We start from the raw sequence: 21,237 nt of genomic DNA on the forward strand, positions 1-21,237 counted from the left end.
AAATGCAGAAGGGCTGTAACTGAAATGATAGGAAGGATAACAGACTTAATTGTTACTGATTATGATAAATGTCAGTATATATATGTGTGTGTTACAGTAAGATTGTGAAACCAGGGATTTCACGAAATCCCTGAAACTTTCAGGGAATTCGTGAATTACCAATTCACTAAGGAAATTAGATCCCCGAGGGGCTAGTACTAAACACGGCGAAACCTGATTCATCTACACTGTTTCGCCGTGTTTAGTACTAGTCCCTCACGGATCAAATGTCCTAAGTGAATTGATAATTTCACTGAATTCCTGAAAGTTTCAGGGATTTCATGAATCCCTGAATCCAGATCTTATGTTTCACAGTCTTATGGTAAAACACACACACACACACACATACATATATACATATATATATATATATATATATATATATATATATATATATATATATATATATATATATATATATATATATAAAACGACATTTGTAGCTTAATATTTGTGAATATAAAAAATGCCACGGTGTATGAGGCAAAATGCATACGTATATCAATATATATTATGTTTATATGCTGATATATGCACGCAATTTTGTGTCATACACCGTGGATTTTTATATTCGCAAATATTAAGCAACAAATGTCGTTTAACAAAATTCACTCAACGTCGGGAATATTACCGAAGGGGAATTATAAATGATAAGCGATTTGTCATCAGGGTGACTCGAACTCCAAACAGCAGGACCCGGCAACAGTGACGATAGTTTACCCTTGAGGGAATTGGATATTGAACGACATTTGTAGCTCAATCTTTAATATATATATATATATATATATATATATATATATATATATATATATATATATATATATATATATATATATATATATATATATATATATATATATATATATAGATAGATAGATAGATATACTTTGCGCTCAGTAGCTATAGTTATTTAGGACACATTCTTGAAAACTAGAGGAAAGGTGTAGACATATCAGGATTATTTATATAGCCTATATATATTTTCCTGTATCAAGTTTAATGAAGCACTTTCAAGCAGTAAAATTTAACTAAAGGGAACTTATTTCACCCTACGAAAATGTGCTTCCGATGTAGAGTATCTCTCTCTCTCTCTCTCTCTCTCTCTCTCTCTCTCTCTCTCTCTCTCTCTCTCTCTCTTAACATATTTTAATCAAGAAGAAGCAAATGATATAGAAGTTTAAGTCAAGATTCTTTGCACCTGTTCTTTGATGTTCGTTTTGTTACTTGTCCTTGCGGATACAGTCAGATCAAGTTTTTAAAACCTTCCATGGCGGGATGTGGCGTGCACACGCGAATAGATATGTCTGTTGCCCAAATACGCAAACATGCATATTGTATCGAGGCCGGACGGTTTATTTTATTCTTAAGTATTCGAGTTATACTCGTAAGAGCACTCAATTCATGCACTTCCTCTTCACATGGAAGGACAGTTATATTGGAGTTAGAGTTATTAATTAGAAAATTGTTATTGTTATTCCGGCTACTTGACGAGGTATCTTTCTGTTTATATTTATCTGTGTACACACACACACACACACATATATATATATATATATATATATATATATATATATATATATATATATATATATATATATATATATATATATATATATATATATATATATATATATATATATATATATATATATATATATATATATATATATATATATATATATTATATATATAATTTATAAATATACTCAGACAGACAGACAGCTAGTCAAATAGCAGAAGTATCAATAATATTGATTCTCTAATTATCGCTGTAATCTCCAATAGAAATGTCCGTTCATATGAAGAGGAGGTGGAAATGTATGTGTGTGTGTGTTTGTGTGTGTGTGTGCGCGCGCGTGAGCGCTCATCACCGTTGTAAATCTGAAGACTTGATATTGCAGGCATTTGCATACCTTCCATATCTTCTGGCCTTGGCCAGATGTGATATCAGCTGCCTGTTCCAGTAGCCAATATGATAGAAAGTTTTTTTTACCTCTAGCCTAATTGTAGCCTTGTTGTACTGTACTGAGATTTTTAAAAAATTATATGGAGTGCCTTTGGGCATTTCTATTAAACATATTGGCATGTGTTCTGAGATCGAATTTTACATTGAATGAAAGACAGCGCTATGAAAGGGGAAAACTGGATCATTTTAGAAAGTCAAGACTTTTCTAGACTTGGTGTACGTTCTGAAGTTTTCGTTTATTCGAAAATTTAAATTTCTTTGCTAACAACAAATGCCAAATTCACGTTGCTTTTTAATTTATCCACTGTTTGTAACGTATTTGACTTATGTTCCGTTTTCATTTATTGTGATTGGCACTACTGCAAAATTTTGACGGCTCAAGATGAAGATATTTTCAGTTAGAAAAAAATGACGGGGAATTTTTCGTTTGGCGTAGGCTGTGTTAGTACAGTATAGTTTGCTGTTTGGTGCTCTCTTCCTCTATTTTTCAGTGTTTTGCCTAAGACCATTGTAATCAGACTGTTGCTGTGAGAAGAATGTCGTCGATTGCATGAAAGATTAAATATGATTAAATATGGGAAATTCCTGAATAGTATTTTATCGTCTTATCAGGGATATTTGAAACCCCAGTATTGTTCTAGGGGGAAATCCATTTTGACCTATTAGAGGGTTTTCTGTTAATATATTGAATTAGTCTATTAAATAATTTATTTCTCCGTCAGTGGATATAAGTGGACTTGGGAAGGAGCAGTTTGATTTTTATTCTTTCGTTTTTTGCTAAGTAAGAAAATATGATCTTTATTCGAGTGGTCGATGCTGTTCTTATTGCTGTTGATGTGAGCTGTTTAATTGCTGCAGTGTGTTGCATTAAGGCTTGATGTTTAGGTGTGCTTGATTAACAAAATCCCTTTCGTAGCAAAGTTTTTATTACATGAGCAGGCCGATAGCTTAGGCTTGTAAATACTGAGGACACTGAAAATAAGGAATTTAATAAATTTCAGTGTCCCTCAAAGAATTTACTGTCACAAGTCACCTTAGTCTACCTGAAAATTGGCAACGCAGGAAGAAAAGGAGCGCAACACCTCCTCCCACCCAGTAAGGCGCTAGTGACGTTAGTGCACCTAACATGGCACACTTTAGGCATTACTAAATGGCGTTGCAGAGTCCCTTCGACCCCTAGCAGCACCCACTTTTGGACTTTTACTTTATCTCTATTCCCGTTTCCTTACTTCAGCCTTGCTGTCCAGCCCATCTACTGTAACTAGCACATCTTTGTACAGCTGAAGGGTTTTCTGCCAGTTCCACCAGTAAATCTTTCTATTTCATCTTTATTATCTGGAGCTTTTGATCTTGCTGTCCAACAACTCCAGCTCCCGCGTTCTCACCGTCTTAAGCGTTAAAGGGCCGGAAGTGCCCCAGTGCCCGGCTTGACAGCGTAAATGTCATGAAATCAGTCAACACGTCCTCTGAGAGATTTGTTGAGGTTTCATCTGAAAAATGTTGACTCTTACGGAACGAAGGAAGTAGGGGATGAAATTTCCGTCAGCAGCCTTATTGGTAGTGACTGCTAAATCTTTGCTTCAGTACGAAAAAAGGGAGCGAGCTTCGATGTTGAGAAGAATGAAGTGCCCAGTTTTCTTTCTTCAGCAAGTTTTTGAAAATGTCCACTTGAAAATTAATTCTCCTTCAGTAAGGAAAGTCGTTAAAGGATCCAGTTCTGGAAACTGGTGATACAATGCGACCACAACGACGCGTTTCTGTGTCTTCTCTAATCTTCAAGAGGCCGCTTGATCCCAAGACTTCTTGTCATTCTTGAAACTACAGAGTATTTGTCGGCTGTGACCTTTAAAGTGTTATTTTGTGTTTGGCCCCAAGTAGGTGGCACCACATGCACTGCCATTGCAGCTACCGTTTATTGTGCACCGTATCAAATATCAAATGTCATTTTGGAGTCCTTGGGTGACAATTGTCCATTGATGGTAGATCAGTCGGTAAATATAGGACTCGGATCTGCGTGTGGGAAATTAAGAGCCATAAGAGATCTTGTCAACTCGGAAGTTCTTTTTTTTTTCTTCATTGAATGGAAGAATATGATAGTCAATTCTTTATCTGTAGTTTTGCACACGCTTCCTTAAAGCTTTTTTTATTTTTTAACATAGCGTCTTATTCTTGAGAAGTTTGGTAATAATAATAATAGCGTCGTCCACCATTCTGCGTGTGCTCGGATTACAAAGGTCAAGTGTCAACAGATGTTAAGTTAAGAATAAGTTGTTTTCAAGGTCGTAGATAATGTACATTGGTTAAGACATGAAACAGAAGCAGTATTTTACAAGATCAGAAATTGTTCCCAACCTTTCCAAGGACATCATTCCAGCTGAAGAAATGTGGATTTTTGGGAGAAGTCGAGTTAGCGTTGTTCAGTGTTAATGACAGTTCTAACGTATCTGATTGGAGCATCAACGTTTTAGCATGCCAGTATTTCAGTGTGTTCTAAGGTTACTGAGATCTTCTAAACACAGTGTTGTACAGATGTCGTATAATTCTTTTAATCATTTTAGATACTTAAGTTTTATGAATAAACATCCAGTTTCAGTTTAGAATATATCTTATTTATACAGTTCTTGCTTATAATTTCCATTGTAAGATTATTTGAATTGAAGGCATTTTTTCATTTTTCATTACGGTACTGGAAGACCTTATTGGACTTAATGCTTGGGAACTGAGTACAGTACCATACCTTCATCCATCTATATTTCTTAAATGTCTTTTTTCATGTTTGTCCTTTGTGCCAAAGAAGCCCAACGCCACCTCCATATATTGTAATGTACAGCTATGATCAGATGTTAGGCGCATGATTCTTTTGGGATCGTCCAAAATTTCAGACTCAACGTAACGTTGCCAAGTAGTGTTAAACTTTTTTCTTAATTTCCTATGTCATACATGTCGACAAGCTTGCGAATTCACAGCTATAACAATTTTCCATATGGTTATACAAATATGATCCCTTTTATGCATTGGTATAATTAGTAACCTGTGTTATTTGAACTGATTTTCTTTTTTTACATTGTTTAGATCAAAGGTGTGATAAGGTTAGAGGCGGTGCCTGTCAGTGACAGCGCGCTAACATTCTCCTCGGGCTGGTCAGTGTAACTGCCTCTGCAGCATTATAACAGTGGACCTAATAAGCTCAGCAGTCATAAGAACATTTTCAAAATTGGAATATAAATTACTACTAGTTTTCTTTGAACGTCGAAGTTTTAGGCTGTGTTCAAGCTGCCTGTATGTTGCAAATAATTTATAGGCCTAAAAAATAATGTAAGCCTTCTGAGATGCAATCTCTGTTACTAGAGAATATATTTGTAGAGATTACCTGTTCATCGAAGAATAAAAGATGATGATTATATTAATTATATGGAGAAGATGCTATTAATCGAAATATCTATGGAATACTTGTTTTTTAACTGGCTTAAAATATTTTCTTAAAAGTGCTTCTGCTTGCTTTTGGTGTATAATTACTGTGTGTGTGTGTGTGTGTGTATATATATATATATATATATATATATATATATATATATATATATATATATATATATATATATATATATATATATATATATATATATATATATATATATATATATATGATCGGAAATTTGTTGAGGATGCCAGGCCCCTTAATAAAAATACATAACTGCTTTATATTACCCTTTTAATTTGAAATGAATCGGTATTTTTTTTTTCAGACGGAAAAGTTCAGTAATTCCTGAAGATTGATAAAAAGTAGCTTTTTCCAAAAGTAAAGTTTGACCAAGTTATGAGATCGCTGAAATGGAAAGTGTTCTTTGAGTGACAAAAGTCCTTGACTAAGGCGCGTGACGTGGCCAGAGGTGGAAATTACCCATCCGTATGAAGAGCTGTTAATCACTTAGTGTATCGGTAAGGACACCTTGGATGGCTGCAATACATCATTGCATTTTTTTAGATTTCTTCCTGAAGACGTGTAGCAACCGGACAAGTCATTGATCCGGATTTTGGTTTGGCAGCAAACTTGGCTGTATTGTCAAATATGCGGTTTTGCCAGGCCTTTTTCAACTGTAAATTATGAGTGATGGTTAGGTTTGATTTTCTCTCAGTATGCCCGTGACTAGAAGATGAATTGGTCACACAGACTTCGAAAGGTCCACAACTAATACTGTAGAAGCAGCCATGGGCCGGGCGGGGTTGTATCTGTGTATGCAATCGCTTAAACAGATGTGCTTGACTTTGCAGCCAGATTGTTTAGAGCATTTTGTTGAAGGTAAACCTCTTCAGCGTTTATCATGTTTCCATGCTTCTGGAAGTGATAAAATCAGTCACTTTTTCCGCCATGGCCATTTTTGATATTACGCTTGCGAGAAGTAAACATCTAGTCTTGTTTAGAAATTAGTCTGGAATTATGTTTGCAGAATATCATGTGTGTTATGTAAACATGAATTTGGTTAAAATTGTCCCGTGTATTCAAGAAGCATTCGTTTTACTTTGGTGAAACTTCTCATATGTTCATTAGTTTCCAACTGTGTTGTAATTCTTGTGGGTTTTACAGTAGCAGAGACAAAGGGTGGGATTGGAGTCTCAGGCCAGCAGCATGCAAGAAAAAAACGGAAGGGAAAACTGAAACAGAAAGAGATTTCTAAAGCACAACATTTAAATTTATTATGGGTTTATGGCGTGTGTTTTTCTTTATGACAACTCATGAATTCCTGTCAGAAATCCATATCTTCCCTGGTCATAAGTGCATTATGCTGCTTATTATTCAGCCACTGCTTAAATTGAATTTGAATTGCTATTGTGGCAATATCCTGTTTCTTCCAGTACTGTCACGTTTGCTCTCTGGCTTTTCTGCTTTTTGTTCTTCGACTCTCTCTCTCTCTCTCTCTCTCTCTCTCTCACCTGGTGTTAGCCAGTACTACACTGGCACCACTAGTGAGAGGTCTTGGGTTCAATCCCAGATGAGGATGGAGCGATGGAGGCTTGTTTCCTCCGTAATTTATTAAGAGTTTTGACTAAGTTCTGATTTGTGTGACTAGTCGTCAATCGATTGTTGTGCACAGTAGCCGGGGCGGGGAAATAGATGCTCGGGTGGAAAGAGAATTTGAAAATAAAATAAAGATGAGGGCGGTGAGTACTGTGTCATTTAAGAGTAAAATACGGAAGCAACAAGATGAGGTAAGAAGCCAACCCTCACCCCAGCCAGATAGAGCCATTCATCAGTATATCGTGGGTGAGGTGTACAGTAGTATTAAAGGCTGTGGCTCACACGAAGAAAATTTTTACTGATTAATGATCATTTTAGGGTGGTATGAGGATGCTCCAGTTTCTTAGAATGCAGAAATCAAACTGTTCTGTTCTTAAATTTCTTTTCTCCTTTCGTTAATAGTATGAATAACTTGAGGTATAATTCTTGCAGTTTAGGAACCACTACCACAACGTTGCACAGATGGGAGCTCAAAAATAACATCATAGCTTCTATTCCGTGTTACTGGTCAGGTCCCACTTTCGCTTTCAACGCCGCGTTAAGGAGATTCACTTTCCGTTTTATCCAGTCCCAGTTCTTGTTTTTGTACCTGGTGGCGTCTGTGTGGAAGGTCAGCACTGTTTCTTATTGCGCGCTTGCTGAAGGATATTGTCAGTAGAATAGCCTTTTTTCCCAAGTCACCTGAGCTGGAAAATCGTTTGGGAATGTTTTGAAATATTTTTGGAAGACTGGTTTCATTTTATGTTTGTATCTAAGTCAGTGCATGTTTAGGCACACTGAAAACAGTCAGAAATTATTGAATTGATAATTTTATGCCTATTAAGAGCAGTTGGGTGTTTTGTCTTAAAATCCAAAACTCTTGAGAACCTTTGAGAAATTGATAATCGTGAGAGCCCAACGCACCTCCCCCCTCTGGAGTAGAAGTGTTGATTCATGTAGTCCAAATCAGTCGGCGATTCATGAGTGATTTTCTGATAAAAAAAGAATATTGATTATAATGAGAAAATGTGTGCAAATATTTTTGCTCGTTATTTATTTTATCGTTTTTTCATTCTATATCTTAGGCTAGACATTAAATTTAAACTTTTATCTTTTTGGGAGGTCGTACCATGAAGATAATGTTCTTTGCCTTTAGTAAACTATATATATATAACGAGATTTTAGTGCAGCAAGTTCTGAGAAATACAGCATTCAGGTTCCTTGTTTTATTCCTGTTTATCTCTTATACTCTCTCGTAATGGTGATGCCATGATTGAATCCAAGGCTTGCGTACTTTTTTTCTTTTGCGTCCGACACCCCTTACAAACCTGTTTTCTTGACTGGATTTTAGTAGTGGCGACCTCTCTCTCTCTCTCTCTCTCTCTCTCTCTCTCTCTCTCTATATATATATATATATATATATATATATATATATATATATATATATATATATATATGTATATTTATCATATATATATAAATATAATATATATATAAATATAATATATATATATAAATATATATATATATATATATATATATATATATATATATATATATATATATATATATAGAATAATTCTTTGCTTGCACACAGATATGTGCAATATCTGTAGATTATGTTTCTTAAATGCATTATTTTCATTAGACATACATTCTGTTTGTGCCCTTGCGAGACCTGTATTCGCACGTGAATTAATGTTCGTGTTGGGAAAACCAGTTTTTCCACGGCGACCGTTTCCAGAGAATCGGTTTTTTCGTTCCGTTCTACGCACAGTCGAAGTTCAGCTCAACAGCGCCTGTTACGCAACCATTAAAGTTTTGTCACACATCCGCGTTTTTTGGTTGATTTTCGCATTATGTCACCAAAGTTTTATATCAAGTATCCAATATTTTTTGTTTCTAAAATTATACACATGTAGCCTGTGTCTCCCATTATCCAACGTTGTTTACCAAGAAACCAGTATTATTTTCTGATGACAAAATACTTTACCAGGCATCCGAAATTTCCTGTTGGTGGTAAAAGTAACTCAGGTTCGTTCAGGTGATGTCTTAAGTAGTACGAACGGGCGCGATCCCATTTTTCGGCTTTTGGCTAAACAGGTTTAGCGGCAAGATGGCAGATGCCAGAAATCCATTTCGTTTAACACGGCCCTTAGGGCCATATTTTCACTATCGGCATAAATCGTTTTAGGATTTTGTTTATTCATTTTCAGGTGGTTTTGAACGCACCTTGTATATTCCTCAAAATGCCCCATGCCCTCCCATTGTGCTAGTTTATTAATCTGATAATTTATAAAACACCATCCACTCTGGATACAGGGTTAGTGACCTTTAGTGACCTAAGTTTGATTTACTGAAGAATTATCTTAAATATTTAATAGTCTTTTTTTCATCATGTAGCTATTTCCCCATAACTCCTAATCATCTCAACACTCAGAACCATCTTTTCGCCTTCACAAACCTTTTTTTTTTTTACAGCTTACACATATCTGCACTTTTTCAGCATCCGAACTTCTGTTTTGTAAAAAAGGTTGGCTCCATACTTTCACATCTTGGCTCTCTAGTTCACATCTAATCTTTTGCACACACACACACACACACACACACAGCTACCTTCCTTGTTCCATCCATTCTGTGACTCGCCTCTTCTGTCATCGCACAGTCGTCTGTTTTATTTACTCCTAGATATCTGTATATTATTCTTCCATCGATATTAACAGCATAATCACACTGCCTATTTGTTCCCAATTAGCCTTATGACCCTTCTCTTGCTCTTTTTACTTGCAGCGTTTTCCTCATATAAACACTTTTGAAACTTGCTTCTTTATGTAATTTATCACCATTATTCTCAATTAATACTTTATCGTCAGTCTTTGCATTCCATTCATGAACCATTTTCTTAACCTGCAACTTTGTACCTACACCTAATGTCCTCTCTCTGTGATGTTGCATCACTCCATCAATAAAGATGATAAATTGCCGTGGAGGCATAACGCACCATTCTCTTTCACCCATGTTTACGCCAAATCAGTCAAAACCGTCCAGCTATTGTCCAGCATATAAAATACCATATATTCCATACCAAACGTCTTCAACACCTACCACACTGCATCCCTCTGTATGCTATTATTAGCTGTTGTTAGATCTGTGTGTGCTGACAGCACTTTCCCTCTACTTTCAAACTTCTTATTGAACTTGAATAACAAACACCTGATCCACATAAATCCCGACGTCTTCGTTTAACTCTATGCTGTCCTTCCCCGATTACTCACGTCATGTGCCTTGTTTTCACAATCAAAATCCAAGTTTCCACCTCCCTTGTACTCGAGTTGCGTTATTGCTCCTTACATGGGCATCCATAGTAACTTTTCCAAGGTTGGAAAACTCATAAGATTACTGGCCAATGATAACTGGACATTCATTTTTTTAAGGGGGCCCAATTTCCAGATATCACTGGCCACTGATTATCATGTCTCGGTCAGAACTTGACGATTATTCGAAGCCTCTTGCTAAATTTAAATAGTTTATGGCTCACGCTATATATATACTCGGTTTGGAATATCTGTGCTACAGATTTAGGTATAGGCCACATGCTTCGGATTTTTTTTTTTCCTTTGTAATTCATATGATTTTAACTGTCCCTCCTTTCTCCTTCTCTCGCTTCACTGGGAACAATTATTGTCACAGTAGTTTATAAGTTATTAATCAATCAACCTGTCCTGTTTCTCTCTCTCTCTCTCGTTTCGTTCATAGTCGAGGACCATTGTTGTGACGTTCGTTCTTCATGGTAGTCAGCGAAGCCCCTCTGTCTCTTTCTGCGATAAGGATCCGTGTTGGAATGGAATGCCACCTATCTTTGAGCGCTGAAAAGGAAATTGATAGTAGTAAGGTTTTAAAGGTGTAACGGGAGGAAAACGGTACCTCCCAGTTGCACTGTGAAACAGTTGTTAGGAGAGGGTGGAAAGTACAATGGAAGAAAGAGAATATGGACGGTGGTACAGTAAAAGGAATGAAAGAGGCTGCAGCTACGGGCCAAAGGGTTGCTGCAAAGAACCTTAAGTCACTCGACAAGCTTTCTTTCCCTCACCCTTTATCGACTTAGGCGACCATTTTTGTCATGTTAGGTGACTGTACTAGCACGTCAGTCAACTCTCTCTCTCTCTCTCTCTCTCTCTCTCTCTCTCTCTCTCTCTCTCTCTCTCTCTCTCAACAGGAAAGTGAAGATGATAAAGAAAGATTAACTATTTTTTTCTTCAAATATATGCTTGAACGAAGCAAAATTTTGTTTTGTCGAATGGTGAATCGTATAAATCATGTCTTTTAAATCCACTGAAAAAAAAAAAGAAAATCATCTCTATATGAAAATGGGTTTGGCATACTTCCTTTTATATATATATATATATATATATATATATATATATATATATATATATATATAATATATATATATATATATATATATATATATATATATATATATATATATATATATATATATATATATATATATATATATATATATATAGAGAGAGAGAGAGAGAGAGAGAGAGAGAGAGAGAGAAAGGGGGAGGTTTCCATTCCCTCAGTTTTAGGGTTCTAGGAAACACGGATTCTGGGCAGTGGCTATTCTTCGTAATATTTAGGCGTGTAGCGAGACTACATACGCAAACTCCTTGTGGGCAGCCTCCTGGCTACGTTTCCAAAATCCTCGCATGCAGCCACTCTGTAACTTAATGCAGTCTTTTTATATAATATATATATATATATATATATATATATATATATATATATATATATATATATATATATATATATATATATTTATATGTATGTGTGTGTGTGTGTGTGTGTATATGTATATATATATATATATATATATATATATATATATATATATATATATATATATATATATATATATATATATATATATATATATATATATATATATATATATATAATGTGTGTGTGTGTGTGTGTATATTTGTGGATTCCTCCTTAAAAGGCTAGATTATGACCGGGTAGTTGGAGGGATCCAGATGACCTTGTCCCCTCCCCCTCCCCCTCCCCCGTGGAGGAAATATGTGATTTGAATAGATGCTTTGTGTCTGAATTATAACTAAACAAGCAAAGTACATATGAGGGACTGATGGTCAATACCATGAAGTCATGGCGGTTTAAAACCTGTCAACGCTGTTGCGTAGCCTACTTGGCAAGTGTGATGAACTGCGACATTTAAAATGGTTTTTCAAGATATCCGAGAACTTAACATAAAAGACTCTTTACGACGTCTAAGAATTTGACATACTACAGCGTCTTCTCTAACAAGTGCCATCCATATGCACAACCAAATAAGAAAAATACTGTATGAAGTTGACAAAGTGTAAGAGATGAAGATATAGCCTGAATCTTTTTCGATATCGTGCGCGAATCTCTGCCTTCTACGTCATTGGGTGCTGGAGGCAGAAGAGCCCCACAAGAGCAACTCTGTCTCTGTCAGGAAAGAAGCTGACCACATTAAAAATGATATCAACATTTAGCTGAAACATCTGTATGGACTGTACAGTATAGTTCCATTTCCATTTGCTTGTGCTGGCCATGCATGTGTGCGTGAATACTGTATTCTTTGTTTACTAGCCACAGTTGAATAAGAAGATACTGAGAAAACGTCATCAGTGAAGGTATACTGTAAAATATCTACGAGTTCTAAACATGGTTTAAAGTTGAGAGCTTATGAGGGCTTGGAAGGAATCCATGTTATTGAGCGAGAATTCTCAGAACGGACCACGAAAGATTAGAGCAATGATAGGTTAGGTTAGTACTGGCGTTTACGGTAAGGATGAACGTTAAAGATATCTAGTTCAAAAGATCTCAGCAGCAGTGTGGGTTGTGTAGAAAAAAGGCCCTTTATAAGGGATAAAGGATAATTAGTACGGTAATCATCCTCAGCCGATTTTCAAGTCTTCAAGGCTATCGTCAATTTCGAATGTTGCCGATTTTGGCTAAGGAATTTTTTATTTCCTTTCCTCCGCTTTTCCCCTGTTCTGCATACGAAGGTTGACGCATTTTGAATAATCTTATTAATAATAATACTAACTATAAGCCTTTTAATTCCTACTCTTGTTTGTGGAGAAGGACAACCATTCACAGCGTTTATTGTTACCATTTTTCGTTGTTCACTGTGAAAAGAACAGTATTGCTTCCCTGCCGCCCGAACCATCTTAAACATTACTTTCTTATTGCTCGCTTATTAGAAATTTATTTCCATTGGTCTTGTGTCCATTTGCTTATATTTAACTGATGCCTTGTTGGACGGCGTCGAAACTGAATGATCGTTGGCGAGGCCTTCAAGGATTTTACCCAAAATTAGATTTCTCTCCAGTTTACATTTCTGTTGATTTAAACAACTCAGACATTAACAAGTATCAATATCGCAAAAGTTTTTAATTGATGGGGAGAGAGAGAGAGAGAGAGAGAGAGAGAGAGAGAGAGAGAGAGAAACACGGGGGGGAGGGGGAGTTGGTTATTTCGTTAAGAGAAATGGTATGTGAATTTCTCCACCTCCATTGTCTCTCGTGAATCATTTAACTTGCCAATTTTCGTTGTTGTTGTTGTTGTTGTTGTCATCTTAGGAAAAAACATTTATCAAAACTTCTTGCAGTGACCGAGCTCTACTTGGACACCGATGCCCTTCTGTGCCCCTTATCAAATCGTTCAAGTATGCGCTATCAATTAGTTTACCCTTTTATAGATGATTTACACCTCGGTCACCACCAGACCTGCTGGTATCGCTGACGTTCAGCCTTTTAAGAGACAGCGGCGTGAACTTTTTTTTTTTGTATTTTGATCTTGGTTTGTGTCTGGCATGAGTGCATTCTTACGCCAAAGCCTTTGCCAGAGCTTTTGAAGATGACTGACTGCTCGTTTAAATCCTTGAAATATAATTTTTATCGCAAGGGATGAAGAATGGACAAGTCTATATAGTGGAAGATAAGCTTCCATTTTCAATAAATATTATGTATAAATATGTGAATACGTTAATATTCTCTTCTCTATAGGATGTGCTGTACAGTTCCTTAGTTCCATATTTTATGGTCTATAATAACTCAAAAGAGTTTTGCCTAGTAGTTTTCAAACTTTATTTTTTTTTTTTTTTAACTGTTTTAAGCAACGTCATTATAGCTATCTAATTGCTACATCATAGGTAGTTCTTTTTTGTTTAGGAAACCATCTGAAGGGGTGAAGGTTATGGTCAATTTCCAGAGATTGGATGGCAGATGCAAAGAACCTCGAACAGAGGCAGTCTGAATATATAAGTCCTTGGTGGTAAATGGAAGGCGTGGCTTACCACTTCCTCTCTGTGCTTCAGGTTGTCTGATGATGTGAACCTTTGACATTCTTTACTTCTTTAGCCTTTCAAAGGCAAAAGGGTAACTCCTAGTCGCATTTCGTGATTCAAGGTTTAAGTAGAGTACTTTATTTTTTTCAGGGATGCCTCAATCTTGTTGACATATGAGAAGGATACTTGATCATTGCGAAATCCCAAAATAAAGCGGGCTAACACATTGTATCTTTTTCCTCCGTTCTGCACGTGAGTTCCTATGTGCCCCGACGATCTTCAGGACTGTCAACATTATAGAGTGAAAATAAGGCATTCTTTGAATATTTGTCAAATAATCGTTGCAGAGAGCAGTATACTTTTAGATTGTAAATGTTTTTGCTGTTGTTCCTCTTTTGCGTACTGTCAGTCTGTAATTAGTCATATTACATGAAGGCGTCGTGGCTGTTGTGTTTACCCGCCATTTTTTTTAGCCTCTATCATTTCCAGACTAATGTTGAAGGAGAGAAGGTGGTGCTGTAAGCCCCCAGCTGGGCTTGGTTAGGGAGGCTGCGTGCTTGATCGGTTCTTTAAACTACCCACTTGAAAGAAAATCGCTTATGGTACTTTCATGAAACTACGTGGTAATTGACAAGCTGCGAAAATGAGACAAATGTCACCCCAGAAATCGATTCATTCTCGCTGCATATGTGTGTGTATGTGTGAGACTCACGAATTGCAAGATCAACCGGTTTGATCAGTCTTCATACTATTCTCATTACAAGGTGCAATTCTACGAAACCCGTTTGGAAACGTTGACTTTGGCGACCACGCCATTTACCTTTAGAATTGCGAACACATTTCTTCATGGTCTTTCAACTCGGTTGCTTTGCTAACTAAAATTACATATATTTCATGTGAAAATTTGGTTATTAAATAAACTTTCATTCGGATCACCAAGTAATAGAAATACAACGACATTATTCGGACATTGTTTCATTCAGTCAGTCGTCATCAAGCTGCCAACAACTGCTATGCGCATTTTTGCGGATAAAAAAAAAATCATAATACAGATTCAAATTCTGGAGATGGGCTGATTTCAGTCTTAACTATCGAACCTGAATTAAAAAGAAACATGTAAGGCAGAGTCGATATCACTGTATATACAGGTATATGTTGACAACAGAATGGATTATGTCAATCGATTATGCCACTTTCGCCCAGTTCCTTGCTTTAAGGCTAGACTCGAATCCTGGTTAGGGTAGAACATATATTTCAGTTTGGTTCTGAGTTATTTACAAGGTAAAGCAAATTGAATATTAAAGAGGGTATTGTGGCTCTATCCGTGGGAGTATAAAAACCCATGTGTGAATTATTGACAAAACTGGTTAAGTAGCTACGGGTTACAATCTAAGTGCTATTCGGCTTCATGGTGGAGATGGGTTGATTTAAATTTAAGTAAAATTCCAAAAATTCAAAAGGAATATGTAGAGAAGAATGGAAATGAAATGATTTCTGTTTGGATAGCAAGTTTGGTAATGTCTGTCACCTTAGTTCCTTTTCCAGGATTCAAGTTGATAGGATATTACAGGGTTTTTTATGACAAGATTTTTAAGAGTATAAAGAGTCCTATGTTCATTGGTGATAAAACTATCATAAATAGCCGTGTTACAAATATAGCACTCTGCACTCATGGTGGAGTTGGGTTAATTTCAGTGTTACCGCAGAGCCTGAATTCAGTGGGATATGTTTATTGTTCAGGTCAAGGAAACCAGGAAGGATGCTTCCCAAGCCACCAGTTACACACCAAGAATTCCTGCCATCTGCCTCTGTAAGCTGGTGGAGGAAATGATTAATAATGGATTTGTTTGGCAGCAAGAGATCAAGTGGTTTATATTTCCCTACAAATTTGCTTTAAAAAAAAACCGTTCCTCCCTCGATCCTTTGCTGAGACATACCAACAATTTCCAGCGAGTGTCTGCCAAAAAATGCCAGAATACCGGCATAATTTTTGAGCGTGAAAAAACAAATGATACTACTTGAAGATTTGGTATCTTCAAGGAAGGATTGTTCAATTGATCTATTCCTTTCCTCAGATCAGTTCAGAAAAGTCAGAATAGTTAGTATCATTCCCTGCCATTTGTACTGGAGGAAGGAGTTTTCCAAGGTAGCGTGATAAGTTGAACACTTTCCTCTGCAATAAATAATATATTAGACATGTACTGCTCCTGTTGATTGCCCACCTTTGTTGATGGCCTTGCAATATATTGTTCAAGCCATAGCAAGTATTGCATGTCAATTTTTGCAGATGTCTATTAATTCAGTTACTAAGTAGGCTGATGAAAACAGCTTCAAGTTTTCATCAATAAAAAGTTTCTAAATTGTTGACCAAATGCAAGCAGGGTGTGGAGGAAATCCCAACCCAAATTCTTTCTAAAAGGAAGTAGTATTTGTCGGTGTGATATTTATCTTGAGCTGTCATAGACTAGCCACAAGGATGCTGTAAAGGTCAAAGTGCTCTTTAAATATTTTAAAGGTCGTTTCAGGTTCTAGTTGGGGGAGACAACCAAGAAATCCTTCTTAATATTATATCTTCAGTGTGAGGTCTAATTTGAGGTTTGTTCCTCCTTCATAATTCTTCCCTTAGTATTTTGTTGACCATTTGTTCCTACAGAATTACAACCATGGAGCTAAACTTAATGATGACCGTGAGTTTTATTCCCTTCTTGTAAAACTAAATTAAAGGAATTAGATGTTTTGCAAAATATGAGACAGAGTACATCAGGGGATTTTGAAACCTCACCAGTTGGTCACCAAGCAACTGATCCAAAACCATTCGATCTAAGAATGGGGGAATTGAAGTTGTGCTATGTAACAAGAGTTATGAGCACTCCAAAAAATCATCCTCGAATATTTAAGTTAGAAACAAAATCACTTATTTCTTGGCTTAGGATTTGGCTAAATGAAAAGGCTCTGGATAATCGTGTTGCATTCCAGAAAATCCAGGAAGTATCATCCCGCAAACCCTCCATGGCTTGCCCCAGATGCTCAGGTACATGACAAATCCTTCAGTAAACAAGAATTAGGTAGAAGAGGTCCGATCAAAATGCGTCGAGTACAAGGCGACGCACACCAACATCAGATTATAAGCAGACGAGCAAAGGCGGACAGCGGTGTTAGCTGTAACGTTATCCACGAAGAAACTGCATATACAACTACACTTCTTGACTGCATCTATATTTATTGCAGAATTGACAGCCATGATAGCTGCATGGGACTTAGTTTTCCATAGCACTCAATCAGACTGTAATTTACTTTGATTCTAGGAGCACTTGAGAATCTTTTGTATAATTAGTAGCTTTCATCCGTTAGTTCTCGAAGTACTAGAATGATTTTTTGGATATCCTAGAGGAGTAAGTTGTCGACTGTTTCTTATTAACAAAGAAACTTGGTATTAGATGGGCAGTTCGTTTTATTTTTTTTCCAAAGGCGATGAGAGAAAATGCAAGACTCCCATTGTGAACAACCACCGACCCTCTCTCTTGATGTAATATCATTTACACCTGACGACCGACCGCTCTTGCTGTACGTCACGAGTGCAGATGGTTGTTAGCATGTCACTGGCCATTTGATGCTATGCAGGCTGTTCGTTCGTTCGCTCTTAGGCAACACGCCACCTGTTGCTTTCACCGACTGATTTCAGTAAACGTGCAGATGCCTCCTATTGTGAATTTTGTCCGATAGCTTTGCTTCTCGTTGGCTCCAAGCAACATGTCACTTATCGAGATTTCTGACTACACGTATTGCTGTTGCCCCACTGTAATGAATAGCTTATCATCATTCCTAGCTCACTGTACGTGTTTCTGTATGTTTTATACATTGTCATGATATATATTTTTCTAAATATATGAAGAATATCTTTATTTCATTTTTCGAATCGACATCCAGTTTGTGTAATCTGTGTTCATGGCCCATAATCAACCAAAGGTAAAATTTTAACATCAACAACTCAAAATCTTGACTTAAGTTCGTTTGTTTAAGTGTAGATTCACTTCAGTGTGCGAATTCATGGAAACAAGTATAGCTGGTAGAGAAGCGAAAGATGCAAATCAATCAGGAGTCTGATTGATCCCGGGCCCTTTAATGCTAGCTTTAAGGTAGAGATCATTTTGACAAACCTCTATTTAACAATTATATGTCACTCACAATCTTTTTATTATTTACATTTACGCAGGAATAGGTTTAAAATAAAAACTCCATGTTTAAATTTAAGAGAACTGGAGAAAGGGTGTTAATTATTGCCATACCAAACGTTTGCATACAGAATTTTCATCAATATATATATATATATATATATATATATATATATATATATATATATATATATATATATAATATATATATATATAATATATATATATATATATATATATATATATATATATATATATATATATATATATATATAATATATATAAAATCTATGTTTTCTAAGAGTGTTGTGATATTGGACAAACATATTAAATCATGTGTTTTGACTAACTTTTTTTTTATAGAGCTTTTGTTTATTGATCAAGGAACTGATATTTTACAGACAAATGCTGGTCTGGAGCAAGAAAAATGTCTTATAATCCAAGGGAACGTAATTTTACTGGTAGTTTTAGATACCTTCCTCTTCCGTGTAATGAGGAATTAATAAAATTCTGCAAATAATATAATATAATATATATATATATATATATATATATATATATATATATATATATATATATATATATTTATTTATTTATTATGTAAGCATTAAGCTACAAACGTCCTTTAATATCCAATTCGCTTTACCTCAGAAATAATATATTTTCATATATGTTACCGAAGGGGAATTTTTTTAGTTGATAATAAGTTCATTGTCCCGTGGGCTCGAACCAACGAAAGACAAGAACTCAGGACTACAGTGACGCCTTTACCCACATGGCCAACAAGTGAGGTATAAGTTGGTACCGACCCTCAGGGGTGGGTTGATACCGATTCTAAATACAAATACCTGAGTTCGACGGTGATTTGTAGGTGAGGGTCGGTATCAACTTATACCTCACTTGTTGGCCGTGTGGGTAAAGGTGTCACTGTAGTCCTGAGTTCTTGTCTTTCGTTGGTTTGAGCCCACGGAACGACGGACTTATTATCAACTAAAAAAATTCCCCTTCAGTCACATATATGAAAATATATTATTTCCGAGGTAGAGCGAATTGGATATTAAAGGACGTTTGTAGCCTAATGCTTGTATATGAATCACGGTGATGTGATAAAAATTCATATAGATTATGTATGTATGTATAGAATTTGTGATGTCAGGATAAAATGTCTTCCTGTTTCATATCAAAAGTTGCACGATTTATTTCAAAATAACAAGGATCGACAAGAGTTACAATATTAGTTTTGAAAAAAATATATACAGTATGTTACTCTTAACTCAGTTAATGCCAGTCACAGTGGAAGATTGTTTGCGTTTCGGGGTAAGTTTTTCCAAAGCAGCATCGTCGGATGTCGGTGAAGTGCTGTTCATAGGGAAGGTTGTGATATTATTATTATTATTATTATTATTATTATTATTATTATTATTATTATCGAAAACATGCAAATCTTCCCATGCACCATAAGGCCTTTAACGAGGAACCTAACGCAGAATAAACCGCCAGAAAGTGAAAAAGAGAAAAAGGAAGAAAACGAAACATATGCAGTAAGCCGTGACGCTTCGGGACACGGACGCCAACTGCAGTTCGAGGCCAGAGGCCAGTCAGCGTCTAAAGAAACAAAGCTGTTTATATTATGAAGATGTTTTTGTGCAACGAAAGATGCTTTAGCCTACTGCCGTGCGATATACATTGAGTAATCTATGATGTAGCCGTAAAATCCTTTAAAAAATGGCGCACAAAGGATTTCCTTACCATGACCGTGTATTTAAATAAGAAAGTTTATATAAGAACGAGATATGGTAATATGTGCATTTTCTTCATTTAGTAATTACCGATAGACTGTGTAGTTTTGAAGAGAAAGTAATTTGTTGGCCTTCTGAGAAATTTATTAAAAGTACACATTCTTGTTTTCATAAATTCTGCGATTTTATGAACTGATTCGGTTGGAATAAATTCTTTTCATTCGATGCATTTTACTTTTCCGAAAGATATTTCTTTGTATTGTGATGACATATCTGCTTTTGTCTTGATTTCGCCAGACGATTTTTGTCAGGAGTGACAGTCTTTCATGTACCGAAGTAAATTACTGTATTTCCTTTTCAAGACTGTCAGTTATCTGTCTGGCATGATAATATATTAATTTTTAAGCTTAAACCCCCCAGCTAGTCCTTTCAGGGTTGAAAATCAAAGCGCACTGGCCTTATAAAAGGATCATTAACGATAATCATTAACTGTCGTGAATAAACAAAAAATCCATAGTATTATATATAAGATGAAAATTGTAGCGCTATAACGACTTGAATAACTTAAAATTTTAACGTCTGAAAATGACAGCATTAAACAAGCTCTCTCTCTCTCTCATTTGGAAGAGAAAGAAATATATAATAACGCATGGGAAAGAAAAGAAGTCCCCTGTCGACGGTTTTGGAAGTACTATAAATAATGCTGGTTGCCATGTAACGCCCACTAAATAAAAACAGTGGACCTTCGAACTTTTTTTTTTTGAAATTCCATGTATCAATATAATTGTTTTCCACAAAATTGTTTATATAAGGAAAGTATATATTGAACTATGTTTTAATCACTTTTTTATCTGCATTGCTTCCGTCGTTCTGCCTTTCACTGTTTTCACGTATGCGCTCTATATTTGTGGACACTGATTGTAAGTCAATGGACTCAAGTTTGTTCCATTGATTGCGTGAATAATAATAATAATAATAATAATAAT

The 21,237-nt window shown here is 35.9% G+C and overlaps 2 protein-coding genes across 3 annotated transcripts in view; one reads left to right on the plus strand and one right to left on the minus strand.

Moving 5' to 3' along the window:
- The window catches only part of LOC136830834 (DNA-binding protein SMUBP-2-like), a 713,243-nt gene that overhangs the window by 498,990 nt on the left and 193,016 nt on the right, over nucleotides 1–21,237 (plus strand). The window lies entirely within an intron of this gene.
- Nucleotides 1–21,237, minus strand: part of LOC136830835 (alkaline phosphatase-like) — a 177,998-nt gene that overhangs the window by 156,051 nt on the left and 710 nt on the right. The window lies entirely within an intron of this gene.

This window comes from Macrobrachium rosenbergii, chromosome 47 (assembly GCF_040412425.1).
Source record: "Macrobrachium rosenbergii isolate ZJJX-2024 chromosome 47, ASM4041242v1, whole genome shotgun sequence".
Classification (NCBI taxonomy): domain Eukaryota; kingdom Metazoa; phylum Arthropoda; class Malacostraca; order Decapoda; family Palaemonidae; genus Macrobrachium; species Macrobrachium rosenbergii.